This window comes from Arabidopsis lyrata (assembly GCF_000004255.2).
Source record: "Arabidopsis lyrata subsp. lyrata unplaced genomic scaffold ARALYscaffold_3, whole genome shotgun sequence".
Classification (NCBI taxonomy): domain Eukaryota; kingdom Viridiplantae; phylum Streptophyta; class Magnoliopsida; order Brassicales; family Brassicaceae; genus Arabidopsis; species Arabidopsis lyrata.
In genome coordinates this window covers 13,089,748-13,101,573 of record NW_003302553.1, presented here as the reverse complement: position 1 = coordinate 13,101,573, position 11,826 = coordinate 13,089,748, and the positions used below count along the sequence as shown (strand labels likewise).

Below are 11,826 nucleotides of genomic sequence, written 5' to 3'. Positions count from 1 at the left end.
AATATAGATTTTTTTAAAAAAATCCTATGTAAATATATGTTCCCATCAATATCATAAATTAAAATTTTATAAACATATCAAAATATATTTACATATATATAAGAAAATTTAGTGAAATATGACACAAGTATTGTTTGTTTTTCTTAAATTTGCATTCATTCTTGGTAGAGTTCATTTCTAGTACTTCTACGATATCGAAAACTTTTAATGTTGTTTTCTAGACATAATAATTGTGTTTTTACTTGTAAGTGGTTCTAGAAGGATATTGATTATAACGGAAAATCTTTTTTTTAAAACATATAACAGTTTTAAGAAATTACAAAGTTAGGCAAATGTCTCTATGAATTAATAATTAATAATTTTCCGATAAATAAATGCCTCTATAAATTAATAGAATTTCAAAAATTGTATGTTCCATGTTTTAAATACTTCAATTTTTCTTAAGTAAAAATTTTCTTTAATTAGAAGAAATATTCCAATTGTACATTCTAATACACAATTATTTCTTGTACTCAAGATTTATTTGTTTTCTTTAATTTCTTGTACACAAATGTAATAGTTACAAGTGAATAAAAATCGAGTTATTAATTTTGTCTCGTCGACCATTATTTCCAAACGGGAATAATCTCTTGTGGAGTAAGGCGATTCTTGACGCAAAAACACAATGTGGTTCACAATTAGTTTTGTCTCGTCGACCAGAAAAAGTTCTACTGACCTAGAATCTAGAGATGTCAAAGTGAATTGGCACGCCCCGTATGATTTATCCCGCAATTGGTCGGTCTGCAAAGCCTACAAGAAAACTAATAGAAAATTTAAATCTTCTATGTGAACGGTTACATAGGGCCATAGGGGCGGCCCGCGAGTTTAATATTTATAATTTTAACTAGATTTTAACCCGCGGTACACCGCGGAATGATTTAATTTTAAAGTTAGTATAAAAATATTTTCTAAATTGTATTTCTTTATAACATATTTATTTATATTATAGTTTACAATTGTTATTAAGTAACTGTATACCACGAAGTCCACGAAACAATTATTAATAAACTGAGGATTTAATCCGTATTAAAGCGGTATATAAATATTGATTCAAATTCGTCCGCCATATAAATTCTTTTCGAAATATAACTCGTTCCGTAATTTCTTAACCCGTCCCGTGATTTGTTTTTATTTTAAAATTTAATAACTATTTATTATATATAAAAGTTTACAAATCATATCATTCTCTAAGATATTTATATTTTAATAAACTGAAGATTTAATATGTATTAAAGCGGCATGTTAATGATATTTAAAATTTTATAAATATTGTTATTAAGTAACATTATACCACAGGACAATTTTTGGTTTTATATAATCTTTTCTAAATGAGACTGATTTAATATGTCTAATATTGGTGGTATTAAAAAAAAAAGATTTAATCCGTATTGAAGCGGCGGATTAATGATATTTTAATCTTTTTATTATTGTTGATTCAAAAATCCGTCCCGCCAAACCCCTCCGGCTAAAAAACTCATTTATTTTATTAATGTTGATCTTATTTATGATATAATTCTGAATCATTGTCTAAATATTTTAATCGATGTAGAACGTTGAACACACATTTTCGTCAATTAGATATTATATGTCCATTTTTTAAATTTCGAATCACAGTATATGTAGAAAAAAAATTGATTTTTATTTTATTTTATGAATTATATGATGATTCAAAACAGTTAAAAACAAATCAAACAAAGATGATAGGAGAATCATAATTCTAAATCTTCTAAATATCTAAATTATTAAATATGGAATATCCGGTGTATGAGTTGGGTTAAATATAACGCGACCCAACAAATTTTTTGTGAAAGATTTAAAAAAAACAGGTCGGATATCCGATTAACCCAAAAATATTTTTACCCATCCGTCACTAAAGTGTTGCAAAAATACTAGTATAGATGTTGATTTGGTCAATTTAGACACATCCTTAAGTTGCTAAATGTAACAAATAAACGAGGTTATGTTTTGTTAATAAGCTTCCGTTAATTAGCAAAGCGACGTCGTATGAAAACGTATATAGTATTTTATTTGATAATTTGGGGGGAATATAAATCGATTTGGGTAATTTGTTCTGTTTTCAAACGATGTTATTTTGCCCATAGAGGAAAGTACATTGGAATTAAAACATAATGTATTTGTTCCCTTTTATGATTTAATGTTGTGCCTAAATTGGCAAAGTGAACAAAAGTTTATGATTTATTGAAGATATCAATCGAAGCTGGTTATTTCTTTTACTAGATACAAAATTGAGATTTCTTCCAACGAAAACGCACAGTAAAAACTTTAGACATTTTTCCCAAAACGAATTTGCTACCCTACTCATTTATCCACCTCAATTGCATGTCTAGTTGATATCAAAACGAAAAACATTTTCGTTAAAACTATTTTTTTTAGTAAAAACTTTTAGACATTTATCCCAAAACGGTTACATTAATTTTTTGGCTATATAATTTAGGTTGTAGATATTTTTGCTTATTTGTAAGATTTTGTCTGTTGTTATAAACCATATAATTTAGAGTTTTACCTTATTCTCTGTATCCTGCTATTGTTCTTGTATATATATCCCTTATTCTATTAATGAGATAAACAGTTCACAACACGTTATCAGCACAATAGCCTCTCACCCTAAAAGCTAAAAATCTCGAAACCCTAAATCTCTCTCACAAAAATACGAAACCCTAACCACATGACCTAAGAAAATTTTTATGTCTAAACACTAGTCGATGGTGCAATGTTTTCCGACGTCTCCGTTCTCCGATCAAGCGTAACACACGGTTTCATTATAAAGATAAGTAGCGCTTCTTGCTTTTAATCATTTGACTCATGATTTATTGTTAGTTGCTTTGATTATCGTTCATGAGATGTGTTTGTTATTATCAAAATATCGTATGGAGTCTTATTGCTCATTATTTTATTACTTGGTTTGGTCAAACGTTTGTTTTGCTTTGGTAAATTATTAGATTCTTATTGTTAGTTAATCACCCTATGCTTATGGAAGAGATCTGTTAGTTATTTGTTGATCATCCGATCGAATCAGATTCCACTCTATGACAATTAAAACCTAGATTCCACCACAGTAATTAATTAATTAATAAAAGTATTTTGTCGTTATACACATGTTTGATTATTGATCTACCGAGACACACCTTTAATAGTTTGGTCCTTGGTTATTGAGTTTGGATTGGTATATGCTTTGGCCTTTGGGTATGATTTTCTCATAGCTTATTATTATCGTTTACTACTTTAGCCAAACACATGTTTTCAATTGTTTGGTTTAATGTTATATTGATTATCAAATTGATAAGCACCGAACGATCACGTTTAAGTATATGTGTTTAATAAATTTAATGTATATAATCCATAGCCATGTTTCCCATGAGCAAAAAAAAAAAAAAAAAAAAAAAAAAAAAAAAAATTTTGAGTTTCTCAGGAATCAGGATTGTATATATTGAGATTTTGTAGGAGGTCCCAACCAGCTAAGAAACATAACTGTTTCCAATCTCCGTATCAGATCTCGGGTCTCTGTTTCTCTTCTCCAATTAAGATAAGCGCTATTTATTTATTATGCTTTATATACATGATCCAATTAAAGTTTGATAAGATAAAATTTGCATGAAATTGGCACATGTGATTTGATTTATGATTTTTGTTTGGAGAATTAATTGAGAAGTTAGTGAATGGAAAGATGTTTAATGGTATGATAGATTGAATGTTTTAATATAAACTCTAGGTTAAACCGAAAGTAAACCGAAACCCTAAATCCTAGGTTAAACCGGTTTAATAAACCCTTAGTCACGGTTTAATAACCCTTAGTCACGGTTTAAGATCAACTTTCCCATAAATAGAAAGTTCCATATATGGAAAGTTTCCAGAAATAGAAAGTTTCGTATAATAGCAAGTTTCCCAAAATAAAAGGTTCCCTAAAATAGCAAGTTTCTCAAAATAGAAAGTTTCCAAAAAAAAATAGAAAGTTTCCATATAAGGAAATTTTCCATAAATAGAAAGTTTCATACATAAAACCGAAACCCTAGCAAAAACCCTAGTACTATAAATCGCGGATGCTAAAACCCTAAAACTTAACCGCAAAATCCTAATATCCTAATCTAGTATGATCCGATTGTTTGGTTGTTGCATACTAGATCAATCTTCTAGAGTTGATTTCATCCATATATATATATATATATAACATGATTGTTTAGAAAACACTTGCTGAAGACAAGCATGGCTCGGTCTTAAATACCGCATGACTTGATCTAACCGATTACATGAGTTCTCATTTAACTCTATATATTATAGATAACAGAAATCAACTATTATGAATACACGGCACTCAATGCCTCTGGTGACAATTATTTAAAATGGGCTTTGGAGACTGAGATTGTCCTAAAGGAAAAAGGGCTTGGTGAATCTATTGTAGAAGAAAACAATGTCACTAGAAGAGAAAGATATAAGGCGATTACTAACATACGCCATCACCTCAATGAGAGTCTTAAAATCAGTACCTCACTATTAAGAATCCTCTGGACCTCAGGACAGAGTTGAAAAAAAAAAAAAAAAAATCAATATAACCACCAAAGAACGGTGCTATTACCCAAAAGCCTGATTCGATCGAAAGAATCTCAGATTCCAGGAATTCAAATCCATGAATGAGTATAACTCAGCACTATTTAAAATAGTGTCAATACTAAGATTCCGTGGTGAGGAAGTTACTGAGAATGACTTGCTAGAGAAAGCATTCTCGGCCTTTCACACTAACAATATATTGCCTCAGCAACAATATCGTGAAAAAGGTTTTTACCACATATGCAAGTCTAAACTCTTGTTTTGCTACTTGCTGAGCAAAACAATGAGTTATAAATAGTGAAATGAGACCTCCTGGTCCTACCCCATTATCAGAAGCCCATTGGGCTGAAGAGCCTAAAGAGCCTAAAGAGACTAAAGAGTCTAACCACGTCCAAAGAGATAAGTATCATGGCCACAGTCATGGTAAATGGAATGAACGTGGTAGAAGTGGCAATTATAATTTATATGATCAAGGAAACCATTCATATGGTTAAGGCCGCCGACCCGACTTTGGTCGTAATCGAGGTAGAGGCCACGGTATACCCAAACCACAACACTCAAATAAACTTGTTTGCCACTGATGAGGAATGGGGAAACCATTGGACTAAGACGTTCAGGACACCTAAGCATCTCGTTGATCTCTATCAAGAGAGTTTGAAAAGAATCTAGAAGCTCATTTAGTTCATCACGATGGTGAAGAAGATTTTGACCATGAGATAGATGACTATGAGAATTCAATAAACGAAATATCTAAAGACATGGTTTATTAGCCAAATTGCGGGTATAGCTAAATTTAGTGAAGGCTAAGGGTAGGCCCATGGCAGGCCCATATTCCCAAGGGCACGCATCCTCAGATGCTTCATATTCACCCATCTCAAAGGGGCTTGTTGAGTCTCAAAGAAATGTGTTTGAATGGTTTCCACATTGAAACTAAGGGTGAAGGGAACAAAGGATTCCCATATATTACTAAGAGCACCCAAGACCATGAGAAGGTCTTAGAGACTATACCCACATCATAGACCTTTACTATGCCAAGGTCAATATGATAGAGGCTAATACAGTAAACAAAAGGGTTTACTGAGAAATTCACTAATGGCATGACCGGCTTGGCCAGCCTGGTTCTAACATGATGCGTAAAGCTGATATTAAAATCAAAAGGGCACACTCCTTAAGGACCTCACGTGTGTAGCATGTACACAAGGGAAACCCATACTAAGGTCATCACCAGTCAAAGCAACTAGAAACTTGGTGTTTGCTAGATTGCTGGCCCATACCATAAGTCTGTGAGCCCACATACTTAAGATATATGTCTAGATAATGCTGGTAAATTATGTCCCAAGTGTTTTATGGCTACAGTATGTCCATGAGGGGGAGAGTAGTATACCCCGTGGCACATGTCCATACTTGAACTCACAGTAGCTGCTTGGGGACACGCAATATTACATGCAACAAGAGCTTATACGCATCAGGCCATTCTAGTGAGCATAGATATTCCCCATCCCAATTGCTAACGGGTCATGAGACGTTTCCCATCTTAAGACATTTGGGTGTTTAGTCTATGTACCCATTGCACCACCACAGAGAGCAAATGATGGGACTTCAAAAGGGGATGGGAATATACGTTAACAATGATTCTCCCACCATCATTAAGTATCTCAAGCCAAAGGCCAGATTCAAGGATTGTCATCTCAATGAATCCGTTTTCCCAACACTAAGTGGAGAGACTAACAAGCTGGTCAAAGAACTTACATGGAATCAAACATCCTTCACATGGCAAGATCCTCGGACTCCATTAGAGATCCAAAAGACTATATATCTGCAAAAACTAGCTAAAACAGTTGCCAAGATTCCTATAATGACCCAAAGAGAGTAACAAAATCGTACATACCAGCTTGTAATGCACCAGTACGTATTGATGTTCACAAGGAACACAATCAAGTTGCTACAGAGGCTACAACACGTAAGAAACGTGGTAGACCCAAAAGGTTCCAAAGACAAGAACCCTCGGAAATCAAAGAAAGGTGCAAGGGAAACCGAGAAGGTTCAAGAAACCATAGACATGGCCGGCTAATAGACATAACCCTAAGGTACCAATCAATGAGGTTTGGGACGCCAAACCTCAAGGTCCTGAAACTGTAAAGAGATCTCTATAAACTATATCATGTCTAGAATACAATGGAACCGAAAAGATGTCGACATCAATGATAAAATATTTGCGCACAAGGTAGCAACTGAAATGAATGAGGATCAGGAGCCCACGTCTATACTAGAGTGCACTCAAATACCTGATTGATTAAAATAGTACAAGATCATAAAACGTGGAGCTAAGAATCATTAAGAAGAAGAATGTGTTTGGTCCAATACAAAGGACACTATTCAATGTAAAGCCAGTGGGACAAATGAGTTTTTGTGATTGTGTGAAATAAACATAGTGAAATCGTAATATATCAGACACGGCTTGTCGCACAAGGATTCACACAAAGACCAGAAATAGAGGAGATATACTCCCCTGTGGTGGATGCTAAGACATTTAAATCTTTGCTAAGTCTGGCTATATAAAAGAGAAAGATTTGCGGCTAATGGATGTAATGCCTGCATATTTATATAAGTCCACTGGATAATATATGAGATTACCAGAGGGTATTGAGCTCAAAGATAAGAAAGATTCTCGAGAACAGCACTGCATAAGGCTGGACAAATCCTTTCATGGACTTAGACTAAGTGGGCGTATGGAAGGTTATAAATGATCCCATCAGTCCATGTATTTTCATAAAGAGGTTTGCAAACAAATGATTTGTAATCATAGCAGTGTATATGAATGATTTAAACCTCTGGGTAATCGACCAAACAAATGAAAGACCTAGGCAATAATTAAGTTCTGTTTGGGATTACAACCTGAGTACGTGAATAATGGAATCCTTGTGCATCAAATGGCATACACGGAAAGAGTACTCAAGGAGATTTAATAAGGACCATGCCCGCCCATTGACCATGCCCAATGGTGGTGAGAAGCCTCAAATTGGATAGTGATCCATTCAGTCCGGAAATGCCATACCTCAGTGCCATAGGAGTTCTAATGAATTTGGCTAGACACACTAGACCAAACATTTGTTTTGCCGTGAGTCTCCTGTCTAAATTTAGTTCATGATCAACCCAAAGGCACTGGAAAGGTTTAAAGGAAGGTTTGGTTAAATTTTAAAGTTTATTCTTCCTGCGTTGTTTATTTGGGTTTATTCTATACTGATCTAACCAAAGAAGGTCCAGTTTGCTTTGGTTTAGTTTGATTTGTTGATGCAGGTTATTCATAAGATCAGATTATGGCATGGTCAATGAATAGGAACTACGTGTGGCTTGATCCCTTCCAAGGGTACGTAGGCAGCCTTCCTTAAGGCGCAGCTACTACTACATCAAAGACCATCATATTTGAAGACAACGCAGCCTGTATTGCTCAACTCAAGGACGGCTACACTAAGAGAGACCGGACGAAGCACATTTTGCCAAAGCTCTTATTCACTCATGAATTACAGAAGGACGGTCAGGTCAAAGTTCAACAGATCCGGTCAAGTGAGAATTCAGCCGACCTATTCACCAAATCATTGCCGACTTCAACGTTCCGGAAGCTCATTCATCAGATCGGGATGCACGGATTTAAGGATCTACAGTGATGCTCAAATCAGGGGGAGTAATGCGTGTTGTACTCTTTTTCCTTCACCATGGTTTTGTCCCACTGGGTTTTCCTGGTAAGGTTTTAATGAGGCAACATTCCCCAGCGCATTATGGAGATCCCGGTTTAGTATCGGGCACAGTTATGTCTTCCAAGGGGGAGTGTTATAAACCATATAGATGGACTCCATAACCGGCCCATGGCCCATTAGGGTTTTACCTTATTCTCTGTATCCTGCTATTGTTCTTGTATATATATCCCTTATTCTATTAATGAGATAAACAGTTCACAACATCTGTAACTTTTTAAAATAAAATCATTACTGGTTCGATTGTAGCTGTAAATTATTTGTTGTTATATAATTATCAATGTTTAATAAAGTGCTAAGCGGACAGTGACTTAACGCCTAACGCTTTAGAACACTTAATCGGAATCTAGGAGATTGTAAGCGGTTTGAGCGTTTATAACATAATTTGTAATATTATGAATAAAAATTATATAAAAATAATAAATGGTAAACAAAAACTAATTAAAATATTTATAACCATATACATGGAGTTAAACCTTATAAATTTATATCTATGTATTTAGAAATTGGAAAAATACATTAAATCAAAATTTATATAACTTTAAGCGGTTAAAAGGGTCGTCTAGAAGTCGCTGAACCGTAAAAAAAAGTAGATAGTGGCGGCGGAAATTTTTAAAAAGACAAAACTTGATTGGACAAAAGTTAGTTGTCTACAGATTCTAAAGTTAGCCAGTAACAATTTACAGTATAAATTGTTAAAACAGTCATTGTCTTTTAGTTAGTCTTTGATGATTGGAACTTGATTACCAAGTAATTATTCGAGTTGCCTTTGTTGTTTAGTCATAAATCATCGGAATGTGATTCCCAAGTATATTATCATGTATTTCAAAATGATGATATTTGACGACTGTTGACGACGACGTCCACCATTTGTATTTCAAATTGACCGATCGAATTGTCTTTTTTCCTGTTGTTAGGTTATTGCCGGGTGAGTTCCGGCAGATCCGACTTATATCTACATTTTGCAACATTTTTTGGGGTTCCTAATCGGGTCGGATTTTAATTGATTTTGACCCGGAAATCTTTGATTCGGATCTTGCCATATTTACTTTTTATACCCGAATTTTTTTTACACGGATCGTTCCTTATTTGATTTTAACCCGCAATTCCATCAATCGGATCCTTCTTTTTTGGATACTTTCCTACAAAAAATCCAAACGAAATTAATGATTTATTTGGCAATATATTAGTTATAACAAACTGATATTTAAACTGATATTTTATGGATCCAAAATCTAAATCAATTATTAGAAGATTCCTAATTTCCTAGCATATTCGAAAATTTAATAAGAGTTCTATAACTAAATTATACGAAATCTTCAATCAAATACAATCCTCCCTATTTTGTACTTCACAATCTCCTAAAATATCCTATTGTTACTTAAACCATAAACTAATTTTTCCTAAAACATTGTTAACATTCATAGCCGAATAAATCAAAATTCCTTTTTCCTAGGCGAATCTTTGATATTATGCTTGCTCACCAAAGATTTTCACCACACGATGGCGACAAAACCCTAAGCATCTAAACTATCTATAAATATCGTTGTACATTTCACATTCTAACTCATCACACAATTACCTCTTTTTCATTGATATTTTATCATCTTAATACTCTGAAATTCAAAATGGATGCTTCATTCCCTCTGCTCCGTGATGTCAAGATGTAAAAGACAGGTTTGAAACTTCAAGTGAGTCTTCTTTATACCTGGAAGACATATACCACAAAATTTTTATTTCCGTACCGATATGGATCTAGCTCATATGCAAGTAAGCTTTTTAAATAAAACCTTCAGGATACATTTGTTTCTGTAACATTAATTTGTATTATTTCTAATATGAGAATATTTATCTTCTAAATAAATTCTTACCAACGTGATATATTGTTCTTTGCAGGGAACAAAGAAGACCATCAAAGGAGTCTATGAGATGATTGAGGTAAAGTTATTCCTAAACCAATGATAATATTAAATCAAAAGCATCAAAAATATTCAAACTATTTTGTGTTTATAGGACTATTTCAAGTTATTTAACTAACTCAAGAATATGTATTAATCTGAATTTTATTTAGTATAAAAGCTACAATAACGTTTTACTAACCTTTATATCTAAAATAAACAGATTTTACATGGAATCAAAGATGAAAAATGCTCTCATAGGAGGCAAAAAACCTTCAAGAGTCGAAGGACAACCTTTCTTTCAAATAAGATGGAAAGATATTCACACTTGAAACTCCTCTTTCCTTTTTCTGAAAGGTCCAACATGTGATGCAGGTTTAAGGACTTACAAAGGTGTTGTCTACGTGACATACAAGGATGCATGTCCGGCAAGACGTTTATTAGACGAATGATATGGTACTTCTTAAGTTTTTTTTTTTTTAAGATAAGAATTCTTTGGCTTATGTTATTTAAAATATTTTCAGAATTAGGCGAGTTTGTGTTTTTTTGGTTTGTGTTATTTTACTTTTCATTTTATTGTTCCCTATTAATTATAACATCAATATTTTCTTAACTGTATCAGCAATTTTTGCAGATTTACTCATTTTCCAGTTGTTTGATAATGATAAGGTAGTAACGAATTTATTTGGTTGAGCTTTTGGTATTCAACAAATTCAAGCAATGCTAAGTTTTAGTTTCATAGTCATGCCAATAAAATTGTCTCAGATTTAGCTCAAACAATCAGAAAGTTTATATAAATTAACATCCTTTGCAATTAACTATTGGTTCTAACTCAGTTCATACACAGCCAAACAATTTAGTTTTTTTTCGTAGTCGATTGAACTAAATTATTGCAAAAAAAGGATGAGAAACTCACCCGATATCAACTTGATAGTTTGGTTCTTGGCCACGCATCGAAATCAAATTCTTGCCCATGTTACAACAAACTCAGATTCCAGCTCCTTTCATTCTTCATATTTGGACAACTTTGATTATTGTATCCGGCTTCTCTTTCGATTGACACGCTTAAATAGAAATCAGATATAATTTCATAAGTTTTTCGGAATTTAGTAAGAGATGTGAACAGAAAAGATAAAGAAACATCATGTTTCTTGGGTAATACTCACCATGGATCTAATTCGGCGAAGATGCATGCAACAGTTCTTCGACATTGGTGCTAAGAAGAAGAAGAGTCGAGATAAACTAGAGAGATTTGGGCCAACTGGACTAATAAATTTAAAAACTATAACTTTTTCTCCGTAATATAATTAATTGGGCTAACAGGCCCAAAAACATCTCACAATTTCGGTTATTTTGGGTTTTAGACTCATAAACCAAATTAACCAATTGTTTATGTATTGGTTAACCCGAAATAGCCTTAGTCTCATGCCTATGTCGAATAATAATACTTTCACTATAGTAAATTGACAAATTTAACACAACTACCTAATACACAAGTTTTAACACTTTTTTTTTTTTTTGTTAAAGGCACATGTTTTAACACTTATATCAAACCATAATTTAATTCAGTACTT

At 33.2% G+C, this 11,826-nt stretch overlaps 2 long non-coding RNA genes across 2 annotated transcripts; one reads left to right on the top strand and one right to left on the bottom strand.

Moving 5' to 3' along the window:
• Positions 1–9,998: 9,998 nt before the first annotated feature.
• On the bottom strand, positions 9,999–11,464 carry LOC110229798. Its single transcript, XR_002333188.1, has 3 exons — positions 11,419–11,464; positions 11,169–11,316; positions 9,999–10,062 (listed from the first exon to the last, which is right to left on the bottom strand). It is a non-coding gene; the product is annotated as an uncharacterized LOC110229798 (long non-coding RNA).
• LOC110230288 lies at positions 10,039–10,781 on the top strand. The gene is made up of 3 exons (XR_002333401.1): positions 10,039–10,124; positions 10,251–10,292; positions 10,476–10,781. It is a non-coding gene; the product is annotated as an uncharacterized LOC110230288 (long non-coding RNA).
• Positions 11,465–11,826: the final 362 nt, after the last annotated feature.